The sequence below is a fragment of the Pantherophis guttatus genome, chromosome 3, assembly GCF_059756535.1.
Source record: "Pantherophis guttatus breed Tessera chromosome 3, ASM5975653v1, whole genome shotgun sequence".
NCBI classification, from domain to species: Eukaryota; Metazoa; Chordata; class Lepidosauria; order Squamata; family Colubridae; genus Pantherophis; species Pantherophis guttatus.
The window spans coordinates 50,314,222-50,331,232 of NC_142065.1; the positions used below are offsets into that span (position 1 = coordinate 50,314,222).

At 37.3% G+C, this 17,011-nt stretch overlaps 1 protein-coding gene across 5 annotated transcripts in view; it reads right to left on the reverse strand.

Moving 5' to 3' along the window:
* PACSIN1 (protein kinase C and casein kinase substrate in neurons 1) overlaps positions 1-17,011 on the reverse strand; it is a 75,741-nt gene that overhangs the window by 24,576 nt on the left and 34,154 nt on the right. The gene's annotated exons all lie outside the window — the stretch shown is intronic.

Genomic DNA, 17,011 nt, shown 5'->3' on the forward strand with positions numbered 1-17,011 from the left:
CTCCATAAATATTTTGTGATATCTTCAGTAGCAGGTCACATGACACAAACAAAAAAATTGCTGGGAAAACTTACTAGAATTGGCCCTTTATCAGGCTTTTGAGCTATTTTAATTTAATTGCAAATTATTCTTCAGGGAAATCATTTCCTTAACATTAAAATTCCTACAGAATGTTCTGAAATTGTCTTAAATCCAAAATGATAAAATCAAACTATAATTAGAGTTTGCTAATTGGAGAAGATGAGAATATTTCTTATAGTTCAAGACAAATAGGAATGCTGGATTTGGGATGCAAACATTGGGATGCAAACAAATCATTCCACATTTTCAGCACAGTATGAACAATTTTAAACTCAACTGAATGCAACAGATTTGATTAGGCTGGTATTGAAAGAAGATTTTGCCTGCAGTATAGTGTGTGTGTGTGTGTGTGTGTGTGTGTGTGTGTGTGTGTGTGTGTGTAGCTGAATTCTCCCATTGCATTAATTCATAATTAATTTGCATTAATTCATTTTGCAGCCAGAGACTAAGGCTGATTATATCATGTCATTAGAATGACATGTCCAAAATGTTTGGTTGTATTTTGGGAGTTTAGGGAGGATTTAAGTGGATTTATTTTGCTTCTAAGAAGAATAGACCCAACTTGAGCAATTCCTTTGTTTTTTTGTTTATTTTGTTGGATTGATATTGTTACTTTCAGTCTCTTAAGGCAAACTATCAGTGTCAAATTTGTTGAAACTTTGATCCTGACCACTTTGAGGAACTCTGAATAATGAGAGCTCCAAGATTAGAATCAGAATAGAGCTGGAAGAGACCTTGGAGGTCTTCTAGTCCAGCCCCCTGCTCAAGCAGGAGATCCTATACTATTTTAGACAAGTGACTGTCCAGTCTCTTCTCAAAAACTTCCAGTGATGAAGCACCCACAACTTCTGAAGGCAAGCTGTTCCAGTGGTTAATGGTGTTCACTGTTAGGAAATTTCTCCTCGATTCCAGATTGCTTCTCTTCTTGATTAGTTTCCAGAGGCATGTTTGACTCTGGAGATGCAAATGGCCCATTCTCATAAATATGATCTGCATCACATAATGTCTAAGTTGCTAAATATGCCATATGCAACCTCAGCCAATGATGGTGTGCAGGAGAATATATTTCAGTTGGCTAACCTAATAGATTATTGAACCACATGGAGGAAAAAGAGAGAATTTATTTTCTTTCAGGAAGCATCAGTTGCTTTAGCACCTTCTCCAAGATAAAAATCACACATAGCAGAGAAGCAAAGAAACAGACCAAGTTTATTTTTTACATTGTTTGTTTTTAACCTTGAATTTACATGAGTAAAGGCCAACATATGTTCAGTTAAACCCTTATTATTCAGGTGAGATCAGAGATTCTGTAAAAACAAGCTTTTTTGAAGTAGCTGTCATATAACACTGCCACTTCCAAATCATCCTCACTTGGATGATAATCATAGCAGAAGCCAGCCTTCCCTTAACATCATCCCTATCCAGCATATTTAACAGATGTTTTAGCTGAGAATAAGGGTTGCAACTGAATGACAAAGCTTGAGAAGTTTATAGTTGTAGATGATAGATGGAAGAGGAGAAAAATGAAGAGAACCAGATAGGGAAAAGCAACATTACTATCTCTCTTTTAGATAACCAAATCCTGCCCTCTTTTCTGTTGTGCCTGAACTATCTGCCTTTTTCTCTGCAGTCCCAGAATGCTTGTCCAATCTCTATCTGCAGCAAATTAAACTCAGGCAGCAAATCAATTTGGAATTTAAAAAAATGCTCTCAATAATAATAAAAAGAGACAATGGTAGATTTAACCCTCTTCATCCTCCCATCTTTACATAAACAATATGCATTTCTTTTCACCATGCTCTTAATCCTTTAAAACCTGTTCTGATTTATATATGGGTGTTCAGATATGGAACATTATGCTAACAATTCATCTAGAATCCAGCCCTGTTACTGTATAAACAGCTTTCCCAGATGACGCTGAGCTGGGCAAACATCGTGCTTGATCAATATTTATTTAGATCAACACATATATTTCCTGTCATCCTCAAAGAAAGGTGGACTTAACCTGGCTCTAGGCTCTGCATAATTCATCTCAATATGTTGAGTGCCCTAGGTTTGACATTTTTGTATGGGTAGTAACTGATCTTATGGGAAGACTATGCTCCCATCCATGCATAGGATAAGGCAATGAAAGGAAAGGCTGATTAAGAGAAGAAACTGTGGCAGAAGAAAACTGTGGGAAAGTGTATTTGTTCTTCCTCTGAACACCAGCTACACAGGATTTCTTGCCTCTACTGAATCTTAGTTTCTATTTGTATACAAATGTCAAATCAGATGACTTCTACCATAACCACAATATTATGTGAGGAAATATAAAGAGAATCTCAATTTGCAATTGGAATGGACTGGATATAATAAATGCCACTGATGCCAGATCAGTACATTGTATCAATATAAAAACCCTCAGCTGGGAAAATATTTCATGTTAAGAAATGACGTATGATCTATTGGTGGCAACATGAATTTTGCATGTATGAATCAATTTCATGCCTCATGCCTTTTCATTTCCTCACTGGTGAAAGATATTGTATCAACATCATGTGAAATCTGATTCAGTTTTATATTGTTGTATGATCCATGTTACAAAATGTTCTTGATCCCAAAATCAGCCGTTTGTCAGAATGCAAAATGACACAAGCACAAATCCTAGGAAGTGAACAGAGATGGGATGAATTGCTTACCTGCAGCCCTTGGAAAGTGACACTGACACATCCAAATCCTAGAGCCTTGGCAATGTGCCTATGGCACTGATTGCTATCTGCAGTGTTAGAAGACCCTTAAGGTTATTATGCAATTTAGCTTGGAGTTGACAAGAATCCATTTATACTGACCTAACCATTTAGAAATGAAGACTAGACAGAATATATCTTGGTCAGCCAAGAATTGCTGCTTTAAGAAAGAGATTACTGATTAACCCAAATACTTCTGCTCTCCTTGCTTTGGAACAGGAGTTCCATGAGTTTAATCATGGGCAGAAGGGGAATGGATATTTTTCTTTGGTAGGCTCAACTGATACAGGATTCTGTGTTGAAATGGTTACAAGAGCTTCTGACATCGTCACAAAAGCTCACTGCAGAGGAACTAATTGCACCTCCAGGGGATTTGCTGTTATCAGAAACCTACAGTCCAGGCCACCCTTGAAAATAAATGTCTGACTGCATTCCTCATATGTTGTCACAGCCATGTGCAGATACATAAATGGATTGAGAAAGCAACACATCTGGCAGTACACATGTGCATACTCAGACATAGCAATAGACATTATAGGTAGCTACAGAGCAGAAAACATGTAGCTCTCAGGAATATAAATGAAGAAACATGCATGCCTAAAATATATACTTAATCATGATGGCAAGGGTAGCAGCTCACTTACAGTATAATCCATGTCCACAATTATGCATTAACCATGCAGAAAAATACACCCACTGGCTAATAAAACAGTGAAGGCTTGATAGTGATATTCCTGTGAAAAAGAGGTCAAGAAGCTGCTTGCCTAAATAGCAATATACCAGCCTTCCTGAATCTATGCACTTCCTTATTAGTACCACCAAAAGCAAAATCCAGATATTATGACAGGCATTAAAGCTGCAATATTACCTTGCTATGGTTTTGGCAACAGAGCAAAAGTAAATGGCTTGATTTTTAATTATAGGCCCACTGTTCTTGGCCTTTGATCATATTCACTGTGGATAATAATAGATCATGGTAAAAATATCTAGAGGGCATGAGGAATTTCTCATACTCTTCAACTAGAATGAATGAACTGATTTATTACCAGTTCTTAAATGTTATTATCCATCTATTACAATTGTCATCTAACGGTGGAAGATGAGACTTAATTCAAGTATCATTCTCCCATATGAGGAACACCTGCTATAGCCTGCCTCAGTAAGGAATTCTCAATAGAGAAAATACACTGTCACTTTTCATATAAACTCTATCCTCCATAATTGTTCCTATCAATCTCTGATTGCCTAGGTAGGTATGAAATGACAGCAATATCAGAGCTGTGAACAGACACAGTAAAGCAATAAGACCACAATGTGTTTGTGTCTGTTTATGTCACCAAGTAAGCTAGCTCCTAATTACTGAGTAAACTAATTATCCAAACTAAGAAAACAAGGCATATCTACTAGAAATACAGCACTAGATTATTCTTCCTATTGAAACAACAGAATGTAGAATGACATCTGCACTAGAATGATGATGATGAGCTACCATATTGAACAAAAGAAATCTGTGGAAGTAAGAACACAGGAGAAACCAGAGCTGAAGGAGGAGAATAGAGCAATGGAAAGGTTGGAGATAAAATAGATATAAAACTGAAATAAAGATTCCTATTGGAACAATGTGATCAAACTAAAGACACCAAAGACTTTCTCCACTGTCTAGGTGATGGGCTACAGCGGTGGCTCTCTACCTTTTCTTCAGGATGGACCCCTTTAAATACCTTTTGTGGCCATGGTCCCCCAAGACTTGACGCAATATTTAAATCATAACGTTTCTTCAAGACTTCATGGACCCCCTGTGATGACATCATGTGGCCCCAGGAGACTGTGGACCACAAATTGGAAACTATTGGGCTATAGATTGGTACATAGCAGCTGGAGAGGGAATGGGTAGAATCTGCTGTAATCACAACTATTAATACTGGCAACCACATACAGGACAGCTGAGCAGCCTGTTAGTGGTTAGGGCCTGTAATTTCAGTGGGTTATAATGAAGATTGGATGAGGTCATGTCCTTCATCTAGGTAAGCCAAAATTGTGTGCTTCTCTTGGCTTGGGAGCTGATTTCTAGGTCTTTTCCTTTCATCTGTAAAATATATTTGATTTACTGTATTTATTCAACCATTTTCATGTGTTTACTCTCAAAATGGCAGGAAATCGCAACACCAACTTTTCACCATTTTAATCAGAGGTTTTATTTTAGCAGTAAAAAAACAAAGTTGATACCATGTGCAATCCAGTGCCTCAGATTATACACATCACAGGATGAATGCACCTGCAAATATGTAAAAGTATGTATGAGACGGAATAAATGAGCATTAGGATAAGAATAAAAGGAAACAATAATGCACCTTCACTCACTTGCCAAAACATAATTAATCTGAACCCAGAATAGGGCTGGCCATGAACTTATTAGAAATGTAGAGTGCTGTGAATCATGAAATCATGTTTTCTATTTTAATTCTGGCACATTAAAAATAGACACTATCACAGGTTGCCGCGTTCCTTCCTTCAGTTCTTTAATTAGTGCTGTGCCTGAGCCAAACTAGAGAAAGAATCCCAAGTTCCAACCAAGTTCCAGGGAGAATTAAGCACAGTGCTATCTGATGGGGTCCCTCCACCAACGGTGTAATCAGGGGTGAAATCGAGCAGGTTCTGACAGGTTCTGGACAACTGTTAGCAGAAATTTTGAGCAGTTTGGAGAACCAGCAAATACCACCTCTGGCTGGCCCCAGTGTGGGGTGGGAATGGAGATTTTGCAATATCCTTCCCCTGGAGTGGAGTGGGAATGGAGATTTTGCTGGATCCTTCCCCTGGAGCAGGGTGGGAATGGAGATTTTGCAGTATCCTTCCCCTGGAGTGGAGTGGGAATGGGGATTTTGCCGTATCCTTCCCCTGCCACGCCCATCAAGCCACGCCCATAAAACCGGTAGTAAAAAAAATTGAATTTCACCACTGGGCGTAATGGAGGGGGCCAGTGCCTGGCAGGTGTATTTGCTGATTAGCAACAATGTCCTCGACAGCACCAATTTTTTGATTCTAGTGGCCATTGTTTAACTACACACAGAATGCAACTCAGAGACATCATAATCTGAAATGAAAATGTCAGGAAGACCCAAGTGTTTGACATTAATTAGAGTAGCAGGAAATGTTTAATAGGGGCATTAGAGGTGGCCCTTGCTGAGGAGCTGCAGCAGCTGTTCTTGACTATATTATTTTATTTCATTATTTTTTAGCTGCCCGATTTGCGTTTAAACTATGTGGCAGTGTAGCATGTGTATTTTTAAAATATGCACAAATGATAAGAGCCTTTAGACATGGGCTGAGAAAACAAATTCAGATTCAATGACCACTGATGCTTTACTGGGAATTGTAAATCATCTCATCAGCATTGAGCCATGGTGGTGCAATGGTTAGAGTGCAGACTATTTCTGCTGACTGCCTGCAATTTGGCAGTTCAAATCTCACCAGGCTCAAGGTTGACTCAGCCTTCCATTCTTCCGAGGTGGGTAAAATGAGGACCCAAATTGTTGGGGGCAATATGCTGACTCTGTAAACAGTTTAGAGACTGCTGTAAAGCACTGTAAAGCGATATATAATTCTAAGTGCTAAGTGCTATTGGCTCATGTAATCTCCAAGAACTGGTATTTTAGATGGTTGGGGCTTCTGTCCCGCTCTCTTTTTTGTTGTTGAATTGTCGTACTTCCTTCCTTCATACAACACACTAAAATAAAATGTGGCTAATTTGTGTTTGGTTCAGTCTATTGTATTGATTCATTTCACTTCATTTGTAAACCAAGATTTATAGTTTAGTGCATTTGCCGATCAAATCAATTATATTTTATAAAAGAAACAATCTCACCTAATGTATGAATGCTGTTTTGTTTAAATCTTCTGAAAGCATATAAAGTTTCTTTCCATTGCCCCCCCACCCCCTTCCAATTATGAAACCAAGAATTATGTGTCTTGGGCATACTGTATGTACTTTCCTTATCTATTCCATTAGTAGCTCTCAGAGCCAATATTCACTGTTCAAAACATGATTGCAGCAAATATACCAATTCTGGACACTCTAAACAGAGAAAAATATAAACTTTCTTTGGTATATTTTATTAGGAGGTGGATCTCTGTTATCCTTCAACACTGTTAAGCAATATTTTTCATTAATATGAAACAACTGTAATTGTCAAAGATGTTGGTTGTTATAGTCTATCCAAATCTGAAGGATAACAGATACTTCATCTTAATCTATACATGTCTCAAAGGTACAAGCTTTAGGACAACCATGACCTGGGTGACTTAGAATCTCCATAGACATTAATATCTCTCTCTCCCTCTCCCTCTCTCTCTCTCCCTCTCTCTCACCATAGGTCAAAGAGTTTAAGCCTGATTCTTGCATTCCAGGGCCCAGTTTATTGGCATTTCCGCATTATCATTGTTTTTATTCTCTGATGTCTATCAAGCAGTTTGAAAAAAATAACTTTATTTCTGGCAATTCAGAAACATTGAGGATAAAAACATTGAGCTACCCCAGGTCTTGCAGTAATAAAAACAAATTAAAAACTGTAAATCCAATCCACACTAGAGAAAAATAAAATAAACTACTTAGCATTCCCTATCTCCATCCATGTCCTTACTTTGCACTAAGTGTATCTAGTTAATGGAAAATCTCATCAGTTCTTCTGAAGGGGTGTGTATCAGACCCCAGGGTACGATAAAATCTTATCTATTGTCACGTCTAGTCATGTTTTCCTAAAAGCTATGCTGTTGCTATTGTATCAGCTATTATAGAAGGTTTATAGAAGGTTCTTTCTGAAGGTGCTTCCCAGGCTAAATGTTTTGAATCAACTTATGCAATTTGTGGTTAGGAAACTACAGAAACTAAGTCTGGGTTCTGTTCTGCCCATTCCCTCTCCCAATTACTATATAATTAGTTCTTCTTTCTGGCAAACCATAGTTTGTTATTTGCCATTAAATCTGAATGTTTGTTTTATATTTTAATTTCAGTTTTCATATACTTGTTTCCTAAAGTCTCTTTTATTAATGGAGTCAAACAGAGAATGAGATGTTCTAACCAAAGGCTTAAAATGAAAAATTATGATTTCAGCTTTCTGACCAATATTGATTATAAAATTTGACGAAGAAATATAGGTTGCTGGTGCAGAAAAAATATTTTTAACAACAGCTTTATTATAACTGATGCTCTTCAAATATGTTGGAATCCCTAAACACCTAAAAATTCCATGTTGGAGAAGTGTCATTTATGCCAGTTTTTCTCAACTTTGGCATGTTGAAGATGTGTGGATTTCAAGCCCCAGAATTTCCCAGTCAGCAGCTGGCTGGGGAATTCTGGGAGTTGAAGTCCACATATCTTCAACTTGCCAAGGTTGAGAAACACTGATTTATGCCATAAGTGATGGTGGTCATTGAACTCTGCCTTTATCCTGGTTCAGATTCCAAATCATACGTTTTTTGTCCTATAGCTGCAAATGAATGAGTCTTGCCTAGAATGTTAAAATTGTTAGAATTCTTGCTTGGCACCTGCTTTTCAAGGTCAAGCTGATCCTGGAATTATTTAAAAAATCAGGAAATAGTATATTTTTAAAAATATAACACTTATTATATGTTTAAAATCATAAAACTGAATTCACATTCCTAGCTCTTTATTTCTTTCTCTTTTTTCAACAAGGAAGACAGTATTATTAGCTACATACTGTTCCTCCCTCCCTCTCCCTCTCCCTCTCCCTCTCTCTCTTTCTCTCTCTCTCTCTCTCTCACACACACACACAAAACCTTTATTGCCAGTCACTGGAATTAGTGTTGTCATTCTTGCTGAATCTTAATATTCAACTGATTATCAGTTTTGATTCACAAAATGTGTGAGAAAGATATGCATGTATACACAAAGTGTATAAAGTCAGTACTTTAATTGCTGGTATAAATTAATATGCATTTGGCAACCACAGATAGCTTTTTTCCTTGTGTAACACCTATAAAAATGCTGCAGCAAGGGTTAGGCTGGCATGGTTTATAGACACTGGAGCTTTAGTTCATGATGCAAAACAACAATTACATTTTTTTTTGCTTTTGCTGTAATAAAGCATGCATTAAAAACAGTACTTTTGCTGGACAGTAGCAAATGGAACTAATCTTACCTGGCAGGCAGACAAGGGAAGCCAGTTCTGGCAAAGATGTGCTAAAGCACTTTTCTAATCAATAAACATTTGCTGAAAGTGTCAACTGCTTGCAGAGAATAGGTGGCATTTTAGAAAGTCATGGAATACGTGCCTTTATCATCAGCAGGACAGAAGAAAGGAAGAAAAGCTATGTTGCCAAAAAAATGACATTACTGCAGGACAGAAAAGAACAATAAGACCTTTCCAAAGAGGAAAAGTGGAGCTGTCCTCACTTTGCATCCCCAGCTAGCATGGTCATAGAACAACACTGATCTTGTTCAATACATTTGCATCTTATATATCTTTTGTCTGTTTTTGATCAAAAACACATAGCAAAAGACACAACAAAATAATGAAATCAACTGTTTGAACAAAAATATTTAAAGAGTAATAAATTATTTATTACTATGCTCTCCTTATCTTGTAGAAATGGCTGCTAGAAAAGTAGTGTTATAGGAAGCAGAAAGAATTCTATTTCATGAATACTAATAATACCTACAAGTGACAATAATAATAATAATAATAATAATAATAATAATAATAATAATAATAATAATAATAATAATAATAATAATAATAATATTTCTATACCGCCCTTCTCCCGAAGGACTCAGGGCGGTGTACAGCCTATTAAAAACACAAAAATATACAGACATCAATTAAAAAATAATTAAAATTATTAAATAATTTCGGCCCAAATTAAAACCCAAAAATTTAAAACACCCATGTACTGTACCATGTACCCAGTACTGTATGCTTCAACACAAATTTTCTTTCTTTCTCACTCACCCCCATGGAATAAAATATGCCCAGCATATTTTACTTTACCAGAAATCCCTTGGCTTAACACCAGGGAAAATGCCACATACTTCCTTGCACAGAAAGCTAAGACTGAATCACTGTTCCCTTACTGCCTGAAATGCTTGGAACTGGCTCTCAGAATAATTGTAACATAGCTGTCTCTCCTCAAAACCACATTTCAAGAAATCTTTGGCCAAAACCTGAGTTCCTGGTTTCACTCAGTGAAGCCTAATCCAACTACAAGTACATGCTATTGAAATACCAACACATTTTTGCCTCTGCCTCCATTCTCTTCCTTTCTTGTCCTTCCTATCTCCATATTTAAATAGAAAACCCTATGCGCATATATAGAAATGGTGCAGATGGAAAATTTTAATCTTGGACATGAGTTGTAATCTCTTTTTTAGAAAGCCTTTACTTTACTTCCTTCCAACCAACCAGCCCTATTGCATTTACAGAGACCTATGCTCCTTTTCCTGCCCTGATGTAACCCCACTGCAGGATTTGTCCTGCTGTACAAGGTTATATTCATTGACCGCTGTGTTAATCAATAATCAATAAATAATGTCCTAATGTGGAAGGGCATGTTATAAATATATAAATACAGCTGTAAACCTTTTCTAGGAGCTGAACATCGCATATCTTAAAAGTTGCCAAGTTTGAAAAACACTATGTTAAGGTCTCCCTTAACTCCTGCTAAACTCCTGAATCATGTCCATATAATCTTCTTTGCACTATAGAAGTGATTTTCTATTACTTTCTTTTGTGGATCTTTCAACTTCCCAGCCTAATTATAATCCTGAGATTTCCTGGGATCTTCCATCCTATTTAGACTTGGGAGACCAAAGTCACTTCTGACCTGTGAGGCACAAGAGATATTCAATATTCTCTAACATTTTTTTTTAAATAGAGAGATGGTAGAGGATTTCCCCCAATTTTTCAAGGAGAAGGAGAAATTTACTTTCCAACAAGTTTTCAAGATCAGTGCTTTTTTTTTTTTTTTAGCAATGATAGCAGAAAAGGTCAATGGGGAGTTCTCTTACACACGAAAAGCCAGGAAAACTTTAAACATGGTGCTCTCTTAAGCTTTCTTTTGATGAAAACGCCTTGATTTCACATGGATAGCGTCAACCATAGTTTCAACTGAGAAATTGTGAACATCCTATGTGAAGCCAAGTTCAAAAAACACCAGATAATTCCTGGGAGCCTGGCACTCAGACAAACCAGTATCAATAGGCATATACAGATAAACAACATCTGCATACCACTCAGAAAAGACAAAAAGCGGAAAGGGCAACAAACAGTACAAAACATGTCCCCACCAGCAATCAACATCAAAAGGAGCAGAGATTAACACCAATTAATACTAAACCAACAATCAAGAAGTAAAACAGTACCCCAATCAAGAAACAACCAATGCCGACAAACAAGTTAACAGTAAACAACAGCCTAATCAAGGAATCACCAAGACTATTCCCACTAACGCTGACAGGGCAAGCCACAAGAAAATTTAAAAAAGAAAAAGAAAAGAAAAGCAAACCTCACTCCCTTCTAGTACTGAGGATGTTACCAAGTTTGGTAATGCAACATCTGCCAGAAAACCACCAAGTTCAGAGAGCACCAAGGACCCCACAGTTCAACCCTGACCTACAAATATCATCTTCTATAAGCTTCACACTCCTGCAGAGTTAATTATACAGTATTAGTCAAAATGTTTGGACATCACCAGATTACCTATCCCATTATCCATCTCTGTACAGGATGGAATGTAGATAATGTCAACCTACACTTACTTAAACATCTGTTTGAGGGCCAATCTATCTATCCACCAAATTTAAACCAGTTGCAATTGCCCACTGAGTTTTGCAGAATGGTTGATATACACCAACAGCTACCTTGTTCTCTCTAGTTTACAGTCTAAAAAAATAGGTTGTGAAACATGCTTTATGACAGTGACATCTCCCGAGTAGTGTTACATGAGAAAAGCAATGCAATCCAGGCCAGATTGGCCTCTCAAGTGATGACCTTCTACAATTTTGTTTATGCTTCTGGATCCAGTTCCTGACCTCAGCAGCCTATTTGCTTTGTCAAGGTTCTTTTGAAACAATTGCTGCTACTGCCTCCCTGCAGAGGAACCCAGCAGTTCTCCTCCAGCGGTAACTGCTGTCCTGCTGTGATTTGATAGAGCTTGGGCCATGTTCCCCTCAAGGATAAGCTGGCAAGGAACACTGCCTACAATGTCTCATCCGCCTCAGAAACATAGGTCATCAATTCAAATAAAAATCAGCTGCATATGTGCTTTTAACCATCTGTGCATAAATGGTACAGAGGAATGGGAAAGAGAGAATTTGTACCCAAAAAAAATAGGATGACTTTAAGCACAGGGGACTGAGCTATATATGTAGACCTATGAATGTTTAGGTAGCCATTTTAGGAGGCACACCTATGTATGCCCCTGCACAGTTCATCTTAATACAGAAAATGTTCAATGTTCTTCCAGAAAACCTGTGCGTTTGTTTTTTATGAACAAATTGTGTACTGGCTTTGTTTAAACTTTACAAGCCTTTTTTCCCCCCTTCCAAAAATCTGTCATCTTACAATGTTGCCTGTTTAGATACAAAGCAAAAAAAAAGAAACAGTAGCAAAATAACCATCTAAATAGGCATATAAGAGTTTGCACAGAACATATTGATCCTCAGCTTCAACTTGTGTTCTTTTATCAGAAGAATATCAAAGAAGAGAATTAGAATGAAATGATTGTGGGTGGAATGTGATTTTCTTTTTATCTGCATATTTGCAAGAAGTGTTTGTCTTTGCCTATATAGATGGATCATTTCAATGTAGGCATCAACTAGGACAAGTTATCCTTTCTTTATAGAAAGATACAAGGTATGTAGAAGATACAAGGTAGACAATAGTAGTGCCAACATTGGATTACAGCTTCCATCAACTTGCTATTGTACATATGGACAAGCCATTCCCAGTATAGATACCGATATATACATAGGGTCTAATCCATGTACAATAATGCTGGAGCAATTCTAAAGAGCTAGTTAAGCTCAGGAACTCTATATCATCAATCGTTTCATTCACTAAATCTACAGAAACCCTCTGAAAGTGACTTGCATTTATTCTCATTGCAGCTGACCTTGAAGCATTAAGAAGCCTCAGGGCTCTCTCCAGCTGACCAATTAGAAAAAATGGCACTGAAGCAGACAAGTCAACACTGTTGTTGCCCATATGAGAATCAATGCAGTTGCTGTGATGATAAAAGCTGACAATCTTCTGCATCACCATCCCCCTGCTCAATGAAAGATGCCAGTCCTCACAATAGAACAATAATGCTAAAAGTTAGTGTGTGTGTGTGTGTGTGTGTGTGTGTGTGTGCCCGCGCGCGTGCGTGCGTGTAGGGGGGAGAGAGACAACCCAGGAAGTAGGACTGGGATATTCCTGCCAATAGGAAAATGGGTCATCTGACCACTCTACAGAGCTCAAGCTGGGAAATGAAACATTTCCAATTTATGTTGGGTCACAGCAAAGCTGGAAATCTTTGCTGCCCAAGAACAATAATGGGGAATCAAAGGGACAAGATACCAATGTAAGTAGTTCCACAAGTTCCATGTGGAAATGGCCCCAAGCATATAGCTAAGTGACTCTTCTCTTTTTAAATACCAAATGGGTTCCTATCAGGATTAATTTTGCTTTACGCAGAATCTTCACCACTTGAAAAGTTGCATTTAATATTTGTAACAAAACGCTCCTTGTTTTTAATCTTGTAAAGTATAGATCAACAGCAAATGTGACCTTCTAGATTTCTATCTCAGTGGCTACATTATCAGGTGATACAATGGCAAGAAAATTGCATCACAAATTGGAAACTAGTATTTATTATTTTGTACTACCTGGGATCAACATAAGTGCACTAATTTGCAACTGAATGTTCACACATTCATCTGAGTCATCAAGTAAAAAGTCAAAGGCTGTTTAGAAGCAAGGGATGTTTTATAAAACTGGAAGCAATATTGTAGAACTTATAAATGCCCACATATTTATTTAGCACTTCAAACTATACATAAGAAGATGGATTAAATTACTCTATTTGAACTTAAATAATAGACATACAGTAAAGATATGAGAGTATGCAAAACTACTTTTAAGAATATGGAAGGATGGTAATATATTCATAAATGTAGCCTTTTAGGGAAATTACAATATTGCCAACTCCCCCTCTCTCTCTGAGGCAGCATTATTCTTCCTTTGAAGATCTTTTAAAATTTAGCATACCAATGACATGGGCTATCCTTTGTACAACTGCATATACTTAGTCCTCTTCAGTTATCATGTCATATAGCTACATGCATGTGTAAATCACTCTATAGTAATATTTTCAAAAGTATCTTTGAAAACACATGTCCAAACTGTTCATTTAATTATAAATTTTATAGGCCGCCCATCTTTCCTCAATAACTAGCTGTTACTAGCAATCTTGTTTTTTTCCTGATATATATTCTGCAATAGATGCATATAGAGGAATACAGGTCCCTCATTTTATTATCTGATGTGTAGAACTCTGTGTCAGAATATGCCCAGCATTGTTCATATCTCTCTAACAGAAAAAGAAATGCTTAGTGCTCTCAAATCAATCAACCTAAATAAAGTTAATTGGCCTGATATGAAACAGCAGTCTGAAGATGGACAACAGAGATTGAAAAAGGTTCTTGCATTGCTGTGAAGGATATGGTGGTAGATTCCATAAGATTTTAAACTCTAACTTGGAAATAGTGGTAGATATGGAAAATCCTTAGCTTCTCGAGAGATATTATAAGGGATGAAAGTCTGCTCCCATACTGACTCATTCTTTCCAAAATGGGTTACATTTCACTTTCTCCTTTTTGCTATGCATAATATAACAGTTTGATAATCAAGTCCATTAAGCCGTGACAGGAAAAGGCTATTGATACGAAGTGTCCATTGCTGACTGAGAACTTCAGAATTGCTCTGTTTGGATATAGAGCTGACAGAGCAGGCATGAACTGAAAGGAGAAGTCTGTCCTATTGCAGGAAATATTGTAAAAGAAACACCAGAATCACATCCAGAAGTTCCTAGCGTGCTCACTGGGGGCATGAAGAGATATATTTGATTTGTTTTCTATATTAGGCACCCTCCAGTGTGTTGTATTTAAAATGCTTAGAATTGCTAGCCGGTATGGCTTCACATCTTCCATCCTCCTTCATATATGGAATATGTTATTGTTGTTTTTTATCAGAAAACCTCTTCTATCTCTAGAATCATAACTGAGGACTTTGGAAAATCCAAAGTCAGTTCACAGAATGAAGGTGAAGTGTTGGTTTAGTAGTAACCTGCAATGGTTCAACTATTATCATGTACTAAAAATTTCAAGACTAGTGTCTTCCTTTCTGGAAGCAGGGATGAAGCATAATCAGAAAGCCCTGCAAACCCCTGACAAAAAGCAACTAAACCCCAAAGCACAGCAGCAACAGACAAAAATCTTAGCTTTCATTTTGAACTTAATAGAGTCATGAATTTTATGACTTGGGGTGGCAGACTTTCCCTTCTCTCAACAAAAATGCAACTTGCACCTTGTTGTTTCCACCTTCACCTATATGCAGTCTTAAACTGAACTTTGCATTCTTCAAATGCTTTGACTGTACAGCTTTGAGTAGGATGCTAGACGGCATCTCTTCAAGAAAGCTCAGAGGGGAGACAGAAGGCTCCATGCTCTCTCTATGAATTCCTTCTTCACTCTCAAATGATGGAAAGGCAGCTGGGAGGAATGATTATGCAGCTGTGTTGGAATGATGCAACCTTTCCCCCTGCCTTGCCTTCTCTCGCAGGTCAAAAATATTTATGACCCCCAGGGCTTTAGTTAAATATAGGGTAGGCTTCCCATATAGGGTAGGATTCCCTTACCACTCAATATCCTGAGGGGGTTGATGAAACCAGAGATGTTGAAGTATAGGCAAGCTCAGCTGCACTAAAGTCACAGGACCTTTTCTTGTTAGCTACTAAAGGACCTCCAGCATCAAGAAAAAAAACTATTTAGGAAACACAATGATATCAGTGTAATCTTCGTGTAAGTATTTAGGTTGAGCTAATTTGAACATAAATGGCATCTTTTATATTTAGAATGATTGTACTGTAATTGTGTTTAACTGAAGTATAAAAAGTGCCATTTTCTCATTAGTTTTCTATTCAACTTTCTTATCAATATAATTTATTTAATCTAGAACCAACATTCCTATCATCCATAGTTTTTTTAACATGTGGAACCCATACTTAATATATAGACTAAAATAGGGAAAGAATATCTATTTTCCATAATTCACAGTTGAAAGCACCCAAAACCAGCCATTATTTTGTGACAGAAAAAAACCTTCTAACGGTTATTTTTTTTCTCCTGTTTGTGATATCTGCTCCATTTTCCTAATGGTACAGCCAAACGTACCTCACACATACAATGGAAGCTTAGTACATGGATGCACTCACCACACTGATCTTAAGCCTGGTTCCAAGTCCCATTTGACACAAAGTCAAACGGTCCCGACTAAAGTTGTAATCTCTTGGCTTTCTGTAATGACTGTATGGACTGAGGAGTTCTGAAAAAAAAAATCCTATTCTTGCTATTAGAACAAATTGTCTTAAAATATCAACACCATTCAAAAGTGAAGTAGGTAACCGATATGAAGAATCCTGAATGAAGGCAGAGCTCATGTCATACCAATGCCATTTATTTGTACTCATTTCATGTGCTCATGTCCATGTTTATACTTATACCTGTTATCTCATACATGTTTGACAAATAAAATAAAATAAAATAAATAAAATGCAATAAAGGAGAGGGAAAGAGAAGGACTCTGCTTCCCTAAATGGCTGCACCAGCAATTTGAAATACAGGAACAGGAAAGGACTGGTTAATACATAACCAAGGGGTATTGGCACACCCTGATCACCTTTTGAATAAAATGCAAAAGTGACACATTTCATCCCAGAAAATGTCACTGCATTTTTCTTCCTCCTTGAAAGAAAATTGAAAACCAGCTCTCTTTCAGCAAATTAAATCTGATTTATCAACAGGAAATGCTTCTTAAAGGAATTGTGGTTGAGGATTAAGAAGTGCCTGCTTGGGGATGCTGCTCTTTTAGCTCCCCATGATTTAAAAGCCCATTTTACATTCTTGCCCAAAGATATGATTGTGTCTCTAA